This window comes from Moschus berezovskii, chromosome 14 (assembly GCF_049115385.1).
Source record: "Moschus berezovskii isolate FMDL1 chromosome 14, NW_MosBer_1.0, whole genome shotgun sequence".
Taxonomy (NCBI): Eukaryota; Metazoa; Chordata; class Mammalia; order Artiodactyla; family Moschidae; genus Moschus; species Moschus berezovskii.
The window spans coordinates 25,663,874-25,675,734 of NC_142473.1; positions in this window are offsets into that span (position 1 = coordinate 25,663,874).

Below are 11,861 nucleotides of genomic sequence, written 5' to 3' on the forward strand. Positions count from 1 at the left end.
TTTAGCATCAGTCCTTCCAATGAACACCCAGGACTGATCTCCTTTAGAATGGACTGGTTGGATCTCCTTGCAGTCCAAGGGACTCTCAAGAGTCTTCTCCAACACCACAGTTCAAAAGCATCAATTCTTTGGCACTCAGCTTTCTTCATAGTCCAACTCTCACATCCATACATGGCCACTGGAAAAACCATACCCTTGACTAGATGGACCTTTGTTGGCAAAGTAATGTCTCTGCTTTTTAATATGCTGTCTAGGTTGGTCATATGGAGAAGGAAATGGCAACCCACTCCTGTGTTCTTGCCTGGAGAATCCCGGGGACGGGGGAGCCTGGTGGGCTTCCGTCTATGGGGTCACACAGAGTCGGACACGACTGAAGTGACTTAGCAGCTTAGCAGCAGGTTGGTCATAACTTTCCTTCCAAGGAGTAAGCGTCTTTTAATTTCATGGTTGCAGTCACCATCTGCAGTGATTTTTGGAGCCAAAAAAAATAAAGTCTGACACTGTTTCCACTGTTTCCCCATCTATTTCCCATGAAGTGATGGGACCAGATGCCATGATCTTAGTTTTCTGAATGTTGAGCTTTAAGCCAACTTTTTCACTCTCCTCTTTCACTTTCATCAAGAGGCTTTTTAGTTCCTCTTCACTTTCTGCCATAAGGGTGGTGTCATCTGCATATCTGAGGTGATTGATATTTCTCCCAGCAATCTTGATTCCCACTTGTGCTTCTTCTAGCCCAGCGTTCCTCATGATGTACTCTGCATATAAGTTAAATAAGCAGGGTGACAACATACAGCCTTGACATACTCCTTTTCCTATTTGGAACCAGTCTGTTGTTCCATGTCCAGTTCTAATTGTTGCTTCCTGACCTGCATATAGGTTTCTCAAGGAGCACGTCAGGTGGTCTGGTATTCCCATCTCTTTCAGAATTTTCCACAGTTTATTGTGACCCACACAGTCAAAGGCTTTGGCATAGTCAATAAAGCAGAAATAGATGTTTTTCTGGAACTCTCTTGCCTTTTCCATGATCCAGCAGATGTTGACAATTTGATCTCTGGTTCCTCAGCCTTTTCTAAAACCAGCTTGAACATCTGGAAGTTCACAGTTCATGTATTGCTGAAGCCTGACTTGGAGAATTTTGAGCATGATTTTATTAATGTGTGAGATGAGTGCAATTGTGCGGTAGTTTGAGCATTTTTTGGCATTGCCTTTCTTTGGAATTGGAATGAAAACTGACCTTTACCCCATGACCAAGGTAAGAGAAACCCAAGTAAGACAGTAGGTATTGCGAGAGGGCATCAGAGGTCAGACACACTGAAATCATAATCACAGAAAACTAGTCAGTCTGATCACACGGACCACAACTTTGTCTAACTTAATGAAACTAAGCCATGCCGTGTGGAGCCACCCAAGACGGGCAGGTCATGGTGGAGAGGTCTGACAGAATGTGGTCCACTGGAGAAGGGAATGGCAAACCACTTCAGTATACTTGCCTCAAGAACCCCATGAACAGTATGAAAAGGCAAAATGATAGGATACTGAATGAGGAATTCCCCAGGTCGGTAGGTGCCCAGTATGCTACTGGAGATCAGTGGAGAAATAACTCCAGAAAGAATGAAGGGATGGAGCCAAAGAAAAACCAATACCCAATTGTGAATGTGACTGGTGATAGAAGCAAGGTCCGATGCTGTAAAGAGCAATATTGCATAGGAACCTGGAATGTTAGGTCCATGAAGCAAGGCAAATTGGAAGTGGTCAAACAGGAGATGGCAAGAGTGAACGTCGACATTCTAGGAATCAGTGAACTAAAATGGACTGAAATGTGTGAATTTAACTCAGATGACCATTATATCTACTACTGCAGGCAGGAATCCCTTAGAAGAAATGGAGTAGCCATCATGGTCAACAAAAGAGTCCAAAATGCAGTACTTGGATGCAATCTCAAAAATGACAGAATGATTTCTGTTCGTTTCCAAGGCAAACCATTCAATATCACAGTAATCCAAGCCTATGCCCCAACCAGTAATGCTGAAGAAGCCAAAGTTGAACGGTTCTATGAAGACCTACAAGACCTTTTAGAACTAACACCCAAAAAAGATGTCCTTTATATTATAGGGGACTGGAATGCAAAAGTAGGAAGTCAAGAAACACCTGGAGTAACAGGCAAATTTGGCCTTGGAGTACAAAATTCATATTGGTGGAGACTAAATGGGGAACCTGGACCTCTGTCTCTAATCAGGGAGGAACAAGGCATCATCCTCTACCCATCCCCCACAGTGGGTGGAATGGTGTCAAAGGAAATCAGGTAAAACCAAGTTTAAATAAGCTCTCAAACTTTATAATATCAAAAATGTACAGATTTTAGTCAGAGAACCAGAAAGATATAAACCTGAGTGGAAAAAAAGACAATAGATGCCAAGACCAAAATGGCAAAATATTAGAATTATATTTCAAAGAGTTTAAAGGAGCCATCATAAAAATTCTTCAACAAGCAATTATGAACATTCTTGAAACAAATGAAAAAAAAAAAGGAAGTCTCAGCAAGGAACTATAAAGTTAGCAAAAGAAATAGATGGAGAGGAATCAAATGAAAATTTTAGAACTGAAAAATAAAAGCCAATGAAAACCTCAATGGATAGGCTCAACAGTAAAGTGAAAGCGATAGAGGAAAAAAATGTGAATTTTTAGATGGAATAATAGAAATGACCAAATGTGAACAACAGGGAGAAAAAAACTGAACAAATGAATTTGTCAGTGCTTCAGGGACCTATTACCATAACAAATAATCTAAAGAATAAAATAAAGTAAAATAATCTAGCATTCAAGTATTCAGCGTCTCACAAGGAGAAGAGAAAGAAGGCAGACTATAAAAGTATTCAAAGAAATAATCGCTAAAACTCCTCAAATCTGGAAAGAGATAGAAATCTACAGATCCAAACAGCTGAGTGAATTCCAAACAAGATAAATCCAAAGACATCCATTCCAAAATGCACCATAATTAGACTTCTGAAAATTAAAAGCAGAGAAAGACTTTTGAAAGCAGCCAGAGAAAAATACCTTACCTATAGAGGGAAAAAAATTTATATGACATCAGACTTCTCATTAAAACCATAAAAGCCAGGAAGAAATGGCACATTTTTCTAACACTGAAATAAAAGAACTATCAACCCAGAGTTCCATACTTGGTGATCATATTTTTTAGGAAAGAAGAGAAAAAATCAATACATTCACAGATAAAGAAAAACTAACCCGAACTACCTTAAAAGAAAAGCTAAAGGAAATTCTCTAAAAATAAAGGAAACAAAAGAAAAGACCTTGAACAGCAGGAAGAAAGAACACAGTAAGCAAAAATAAGGATAAAAACAATCTTTGTTTCTCCTTTGAGTTTTCTAAAATTGTATTTGACAATAGGATAATGGAAAATGAAGGGGATTCAGATTTCTATGCTTCATTTGAAATGATAAAATAACAATGATAGACTATGACAAGTTATATACTTATAAATGCAATACCTAAAGCAACGAACGAAAAACAAAGCAAGAAGACAAATGAAAACAGAAAAAATAGAAAACAAAAATTAAACAGCAGACTTAAGAACTATTTATAATTACAATAATATAAACAGTCACTGAGTCATGTCTGATTCTTTGTGACCTCATGGACTGTAGCCCTCCAGGCTCCTCTGTCCATGGGGATTCTCCAGGCAAGAGTACTAGAGTGAGTTGTCATGTCCTCTTCCACAGGAACTTCCCAACACAGGGATCAAACCCAGGTCTCCAGCATTGCAGGTAGATTCTCTACCTTCTGAGCCACCAGAAGAGCCCCATACTACTGGAGTGGGTGGCCATGCCCTCCTCCAGGGGATATTCCCAACCCAGGGATTGAACCCAGGTTTCCCACATTGCAGGCAGATTCTTTACTGACTGAGTCACCAGGGATGCCCAAGAATACTAGAGTGGGTAGCCTATCCCTTCTCCAGGGGATCCTCCTGACCCAGAAATTGAACCAGGGTCTCCTGCATTGCAGGAGGATTCTTTACTAGCTGAGCTACCAAGGAAGCCCAAGATATTAAGAAGACCTGGCAAGAATACACAGAAGAACTATACAAAAAAGATCTTAATGACCACAATGCAGTGATCACTTACCTAGATCCAACATCTTGGAGTATGAAGTCAAGTGAGACTTAGGAAACATCAATATGAACAAAGCTAGCAGAAGTGGTGGGATTCCAGCTGAGCTATATCAAATCCTAAAAGATGAAGCTAGTAAAGTGCTGCACTCAATATGCAAGCAAATTTGGAAAACTCAGCAGTGGTCACAGGACTGGAAAAGGTCTGCTTTCATTCCAATCCCAAAGAAGGGCAATGCCAAAGAATGTTCAAACTACCACACAATTGCACTCATCTCACACACTAGCAAAGTAATGCTCAAAATTCTCCAAGCTCAGCTTCAAGAGTATGTGAACTGAGAACTCCCAGATGTTCAAGCTAGATTTAGAAAAGGCAGAGGAACCATAGATCAAATTGCCAACATCTGCTAGATCATCGAAAAAGCAAGAGAATTCCAGAAAAACATCTCCTTCATTAACTATGCTAAAGCCTTTGACTGTGTGGATCACAACAAACTGAAAAATTCTTAAAGAGATGGGAATACCAGACCAGCTTACCTATCTCCTGTGAAACCTATATGCAGGTCAAGAAGCCACAGTTAGAACAGGATATGGAAAAATGTCCTTTGGACTGGTTCCAAATTGGGAAAGAAGTAGGTCAAGGCTGTATATCATCACCCTGCTTATTTAACTTATATGCAGAGTCAGTTCAGTTCAGTTCAGTCACTCAGTCATGTCCAACTCTTTGTGACCCCATGGGCTGCACCACACCAGGCTTCCCTGTCCATCAACAACTCCCAGAGCTTGCTGAAATTTATATTCATCTAGTCGGTGGTGCCTTTCAACCATCTTAACCTCTGTTGTCCCCTTCTCCTCCCGCCTTCAATCTTTCCCAGCATCAGGGTCTTTTCCAGTGAGTCAGCTCTTCACATCAGGTGACCAAAATATTGAAGCTTCAGCTTCATCATCAGTCCTTTCAATGAATATTCAGGACTGTTTTCCTTTAGGATTGACTGGTTTGATCTCCTTACTGTCCACAGGACTCTCAAGAGTCTTCTCCAACACCACAATTCAAAAGCATCAATTCTTTGGCACTCAGCTTTCTTTATGGTCCAACTCTCACATCCATACGTGACTACTGGAAAAACCATAGCTTTGACTAGATGGACCTTTGTCACTAAAGTCTCTGCTTTTTAATATACTATCTATGTCGGTCATAGCTTTTCTCCCAAGGAGCAAGCATCTTTTAATTTCATGACTGCAGTCACCATCTGCAGTGACTTTGAAGCCCAAGAAAATAAAGTCTGTCACTGTTTCCATTGTTTCCCCAACTACTTGCCCTGAAATGAGGGGACTGGATGCCATGATCTTCATTTTTTGAATGTTGAGTTTTAAGCCAACTTTTTTACTCTCCTCTTTCACTTTCATCAAGAGGCTCTTTACTTCCTCTTCACTTTCTGCCATAAGGGTGGTGTCATCTTCATATCAGAGGTTATTGATATTTCTCCCAGCAATCTTGATTCCAGCTTGTGCTTCATCCAGTCTGGCATTTCACATGATCTACTCTGCATAGAAGTTAAATAAGCAAGGTGACAATATACAGCCTTGACCTACCCCTTTCCCAATTTAGAAACCAATCCATTGTTCCATGTCCTGTTCTAACTGTTGCTTCTTGATCTGCATACAGATTTCTCAGAAGGCAGGTATGGTGGTCCCTTTAAGGATTTTCCAGTTTGTTGTGATCCACACAGTCAAAGGCTTTATTGTAGTCAATGAAGCTGAAGTAGATATTTTTTCTGAAATTTTCTTGCTTTTTCTATGATCCAACAGATGACAATTTTATCTCTGGTTCCTCTTCCTTTTCTAAAACCAGCTTGAACATCTGGAAGTTCTTGGTTCATGTACTCTTGAAGCCTAGCTGGGAGAATTTTAAGCATTACTTTGCTAGTGTGTGCGATGAGCGCAATTGTGTGGTAGTTTGAACACTCTCTGGCATTGCCTTTCTTTGGAATTGGAATGAAAACAGACCTTTTCCAGTCCTGCAACCACTGCTGAGTTTTCCAAATTTGCTGGCATATTGAGTGCAGCACTTTAATAGCATCATCTTTTAGGATTCGAAATAGCTCAGCTGGAATTCCATCACCCGACTAGCTTTGTGCATAATGATGCTTGCTAAAGCCTGCTTGAATTCGCACTCAAGGATATCTGGCTCTAGGTAAGTGATCACTCCATTGTGATTATCTGGGTCATTAAGATCTTTTTTATATAGTTTTTCTGTGTTCTTGCCACTTCTTAATATCTTCTGCTTCTGTTATGTCCATACAATTACTGTCCTTTATTGTGCCCATCTTTGCATGAAATGTTCCCTTGGTATCTCTGATTTTCTTGAAGAGATCTCTAGTCTTGCCTATTCTATCGTTTTCCTCTTTCTTTGCATTGATCACTTAGAAAGGCTTTCTTATCTCTCCTTGCTTTTCTCTGGAACTCTGCATTCAGATGGATATATATTTCCTTTTCTCCTTTGCCTTTCACTTCTCTTCTTTTCTCACTATTTGTAAGGCCTCTTCAGACACCCATTTTGCCTTTTTGCATGTCTTCTTCTTGAGGATGGTTTTGTTCACCCCTCTCCTGTACAGTGTTACGAACCTCCATCCGTAGTTCTTCAGGCAATCAGTCAGATCTAATCCCTTGAATCTATTTGTCACTTCCACTATATAATCATAAGGGATTTGATTTAGGTCATATCTGAATAGTCTAGTGGTTTCCCCTACTTTCTTCAATTTAAGTCTGAATTTTGCAATAAGGAGTTCATGATCTGAGCCACAGTCAGCTCCCTGTCTTGTTTTTGCTGACAGTATAGAGCTTCTCCATCTTCGACTGCATAAGAATATAATCAGTCTGATTTCAGTATTGACCATCTGGTGATGTCCATGTGTAGAATCTTCTCTTGTGTTGTTAGAAGAGGGTGTTTGCTGTGACCAGTGCATTCTCTTGGCAAAACTCTGTTAGCCTTTGCCCTGCTTTTGTACTCCAATTTCAAACTTGTCTGTTACTCCAGGTATCTCTTGACTTCCTACTTTTACATCCCAGTCCCCTGTGATGAAAAGAACATCTTTTTTGGTGTTAGTTCTATGTCTTGTAGGTCTTCACAGAACCATTCAACTTCAGTTTCTTCTGCATTAGTGGTTGGGGCACAGACTTGGGTTACTGTGATATTGAATAACCATTTTGAATTTTTCAAACCATTTTCTGAAATATTTTTGAATATCTCAATGGTTTGAAACAAACAGAGATCATTCTGAAAAACCTAGACAGCATATTAAAAGGCAGAGACATCACTTTGCCATCAAAGGTCCATATATTCAAAGCCATGGTTTTTCCAGTAGTCATGTATGGATGTGAGAGTTGGACCATAAAGAAGGCTGAATGCCAAAGAATTAATGCTTTTGAATTGTGGTGTTGAAGACTCTTGAGAGTCCCTTGGACTGCAAAGAGATCAACCAGTCCATCCTAAAGGAAATCAATCCTGAATATTCATTGGAAGGACTGGTGATAAAGCTGAAGCTCCAATACTTTGGCCACCTGATGCAAACAACTAACTCATTGGAAAAGCGTTAGATACCTGATGCTGGGAAAAATTGAAGGCAAAAGGAGAAGAAGGCAGGAGAGGAGGAGATGGTTGGATGGCATCATCTACCCAATGGACATGAATTTGAGCCAACTCCAGGAAATAGGAAGGACAGAGAAGCCTGGTGTGCTGAAGTTCATGGGGTCCCAAAGAGTTGAACATGACTTAGCAGCTGAACAACATAGTATCTATACATGTAATTATATATTTCTGTTACATTTATATATTATTACTATTATTACCCTGATACCAAAACCGAAGACATCACAAAAAAGAAAAACTGCAGACCAATATCCTTTATAATATAGATGTAAAAATTCTAAAGATACTGTTAATATCTAGAATACACAGCATCTAGGAAATACAAGTAACTCTCAAACTCAATAATTAAAAATATAAAAGCAACAATCCAATTAAAAATAGAAAATATGCACAGACATTTCACCAAAGAGAAGACACAGATGCAAATAAGCACATGAAAAAAATTGTTCAACATTGCTCATCAGGGAAATGTAAATTAAAATTACAGTGAGGTACCTTTTTAAAGCCATTCTGATATGTGTAGTGACAATACCACAGACTGGCACAGATGTGTGGAAAAACTGGTCACTCATGCATTCCTGGCATGAATATAAAATGGTACAGCCACTCCATAAACAGTAATTGCACTCTGACACACTTATAAAAGAGAAATAAAAACTTATGTTATACATTATGTACACAAATGTTTACAGCAACTTTATTCATAATCCTCAAAACTAGAAACAACCCGGTTGTCATCCTTCAGAGGTAAATGGTTATACAAATTATAGTACATCCATACCATGGAGTATGACTCTGCAATAACAAGGAATGAAGTACTGCTCCACACAACAATCTGGATGAATTTCCAGAGAACTAGGCATAGTGAAAAACAGCCAGTTCCAAAATGTTGCAATATGATTCCATTTATAATATTTTTGAGATGACAAAATTATAGACAGGAAGAACAAACTAGTGACAGCCAGGGGATAAGGAAGGGATAGATGTGGGAGGAAGGTGGGTGTGGTGGTGTGGTGATGGAAATGTTCTGCATCTTGACCACATCAATGTCAATATCTGCTTGTGATGTTGTAGTACAGTTTCACGAAATAGTATCATTGATGGAAATGGGTAAAGGACACACAGGCTCTATTTCTTAACAGCAAGTGAATCTACAGTTCTCAAGAATTTTAATTTTTTAAGAGAAAAATGTAGTACATATTCAGTTCAGTTCAGTCACTCAGTCTTGTCCAACTCTTTGCGACCCCATGGACTGCACCACACTAGGCCTCCCTGTCCATCACCAACTCCTGGAGTTTACTCAAACACATCCACTGAGTCGGTGATGCCATCCAACCATTTCTGTCGTCCTTTCTCCTCCCACCTTCAATCTTTCCCAGCATCAGGGTCTTTTCAAATGAGTCAGTTCTTTACATCAGGTGGCCAAAGTATTGGAGTTTCAGCCTCAACATCAGTTCTTCCAATGAACATTCAGGACTGATTTCCTTTAGGATGAACTGGGTGGATCTCCTTGCAGTCCAAGGGAGTCTCAAGAGTCTTCTCCGACACCACAGTTCAAAATTATCAATTCTTCGGCGCTCAGCTTTCTTTGTAGTCCAACTCTCACATCCATACATGACTACTGGAAAAACCATAGCCTTGACTAGATGGACCTTTGTCGGCAAAGTAATGTCTCTGCTTTTTAATATGTTGTCCAGGTACATATTCAGAGAAATTAAAAATGCAGATTAGAAAGACCCAATCTGGTTATCATATACTGATATGCCAATAGATATATTCACTTATTTGGGGACTTGAACTATACTGACTACTTTTAATCACAGAAAAATATATGTTCCTTTTATTTTCCCCTAAACATTTGCTTCAGGACCACATGAGAAACTCTAGAGAATTTCATAGGGCTGGAAAGCTCACAGATGGCTCATTCTGGGTCAAGTCCTAAAGTAGTGATGGGATTGATTTCTTCCTGAAGACTGATTTGGAACAATGCATTCAGTGGCTGTCTCTGGTACTGTGTTACACAGAACTGTGAGACAATCTCTGCAACCAAACTAGAACACTGTGGTTGATTAGCCCATCTATCATGGGCAAGAGATACAGGAGCAGCCATACATGTGATGGTAAAAACAGAGATTTACCATTTCTGTTCAGTACAACCTCAAAACAACCTCACAAATTTCAAGAGACACTTTGCTAGTAAAATTCTCTGTGTAAAGGTTCTTAGAAACCCATTCTCTCTCACAGCCACGTATTAGATTATGTTTTAGATCAGTCCAACAAATTTTACATGTGACTAAAACCTACAGAAAAAATCATTACGTGAAACCCAAAATAACATCATTATGGAATATATAAGGTAGAAACAAAAAAGACTAGACAAGACTGAGAATCAAATTAATAGTAAGAAAGCTTAAAAAATCATGGTTTAAAAAAGAAAGATATGAAATCAAATAATAGTTATGACAAAGAAAGTGATCCAGCATAAAGAGTTGGTATCCCCAAAATGGACACAGAAAGCATTCAAATATAGTATTGCAAAAGATTGCTTTCAGTCAGTTCAGTTCAGTCACTCAGTCGTGTCCGACTCTGCGACCCCATGAATCACAGCACACCAGGCCTCCCTGTCCATCACCAACTCCCAGAGTTCACTCAAACTCATTTCCATCAAGTCGGTGATGCCATCCAGCCATCTCATTCTCTGTTGTCCCCTTCTCCTCCCGCCCCCAATCCCTCCCAGCATCAGAGTCTTTTCCAGTGAGTCAACTCGTCGCATGAGGTGGCCAAAGTATTGCAGTTTCAGCTTTAGCATCAGTCCTTCCAATGAACACCCAGGATTGATCTCCTTTAGAATGGACTGGTTGGATCTCTTTGCAGTCCAAGGGACTCTCAAGAGTCTTCTCCAGCACCACAGTTCAAAAGCATCAATTCTTCGGCGATCAGCTTTCTTCACAGTCCAACTCTCACATCCATACACGACCACAGGAAAAACCATAGCCTTGACTAGACGGACCTTTGTTGGCAAAGTAATGTCTCTGCTTTTTAATATGCTATCTAGGCTGGTCATAACTTTCCTTCCAAGGAGTAAGTGTCTTTTAATTTCATGGCTGCATTCACCATCTGCAGTGATTTTGGAGCCCAAAAAAATAAAGTCTGACACTGTTTCCACTGTTTCCCCATCTATTTCCCATGAAGTGATGGGACCAGATGCCATGATCTTTGTTTTCTGAATGTTGAGCTTCAAGCCAACCTTTTCACTCTCCTCTTTCACTTGCATCAAGAGGCTTTTGAGTTCCTCTTCACTTTCTGCCATAAGGGTGGTGTCATCTGTATATCTGAGGTTATTGATATTTCTCCCGGCAATCTTGATTCCAGCTTGTGCTTCTTCCAGCCCAGCATTCCTCATGATGTACTCTGCATAGAAGTTAAATAAGCAGGGTGACAATATACAGTCTTGACGTACTCCTTTTCCTATTTGGAACCAGTCTGTTGTTCCATGTCCAGTTCTGACTGTTGCTTCCTGAAAAGATTGCTTTAGAAAAATTAAAATCTACAGGTCAGAAAGAGGCACAATGCTTCAGGAAAAGAATGATATAGAATGAATGACTGAGACATAGACTCCAAGTACAAAGAATTTTTCAGACTATCAGGCAAAGTCACCTACAAAAATAAATGCACATGTTTCTGTGAGTGGTGGGGAGTTGCAAAAATCAGGCAGCTCTCGGCTTTCTCCATGGCAATGTATAATACCAAAATCATTAGATTAGAGCGATGGCTATGAAGCTACAAGGGAATGAAAACATGACCTAAGATTTTTTTTTAATTATGTATTTATATTTTGGTTGCACTGGGCCTTCATTGTTGCACATGGGCTTTGTTTAGTTGTGGCAAGTGGGAGGTATTCTTCCTTGCACTTCATGGGCTTCTCATTGTGGTGACTTTTGTTGCAGAGCACAGGCTCTAGACACACAGGCTTCAGTAGCTGTAGCACACGGGCTCCAGAGCACAGGCTCAGTGATGGTGGCGCACAGACTTAGTTGGTCTGCAGCATGTGGGATCTTCCAGGACCAGGGATCAAATCCATGCCCC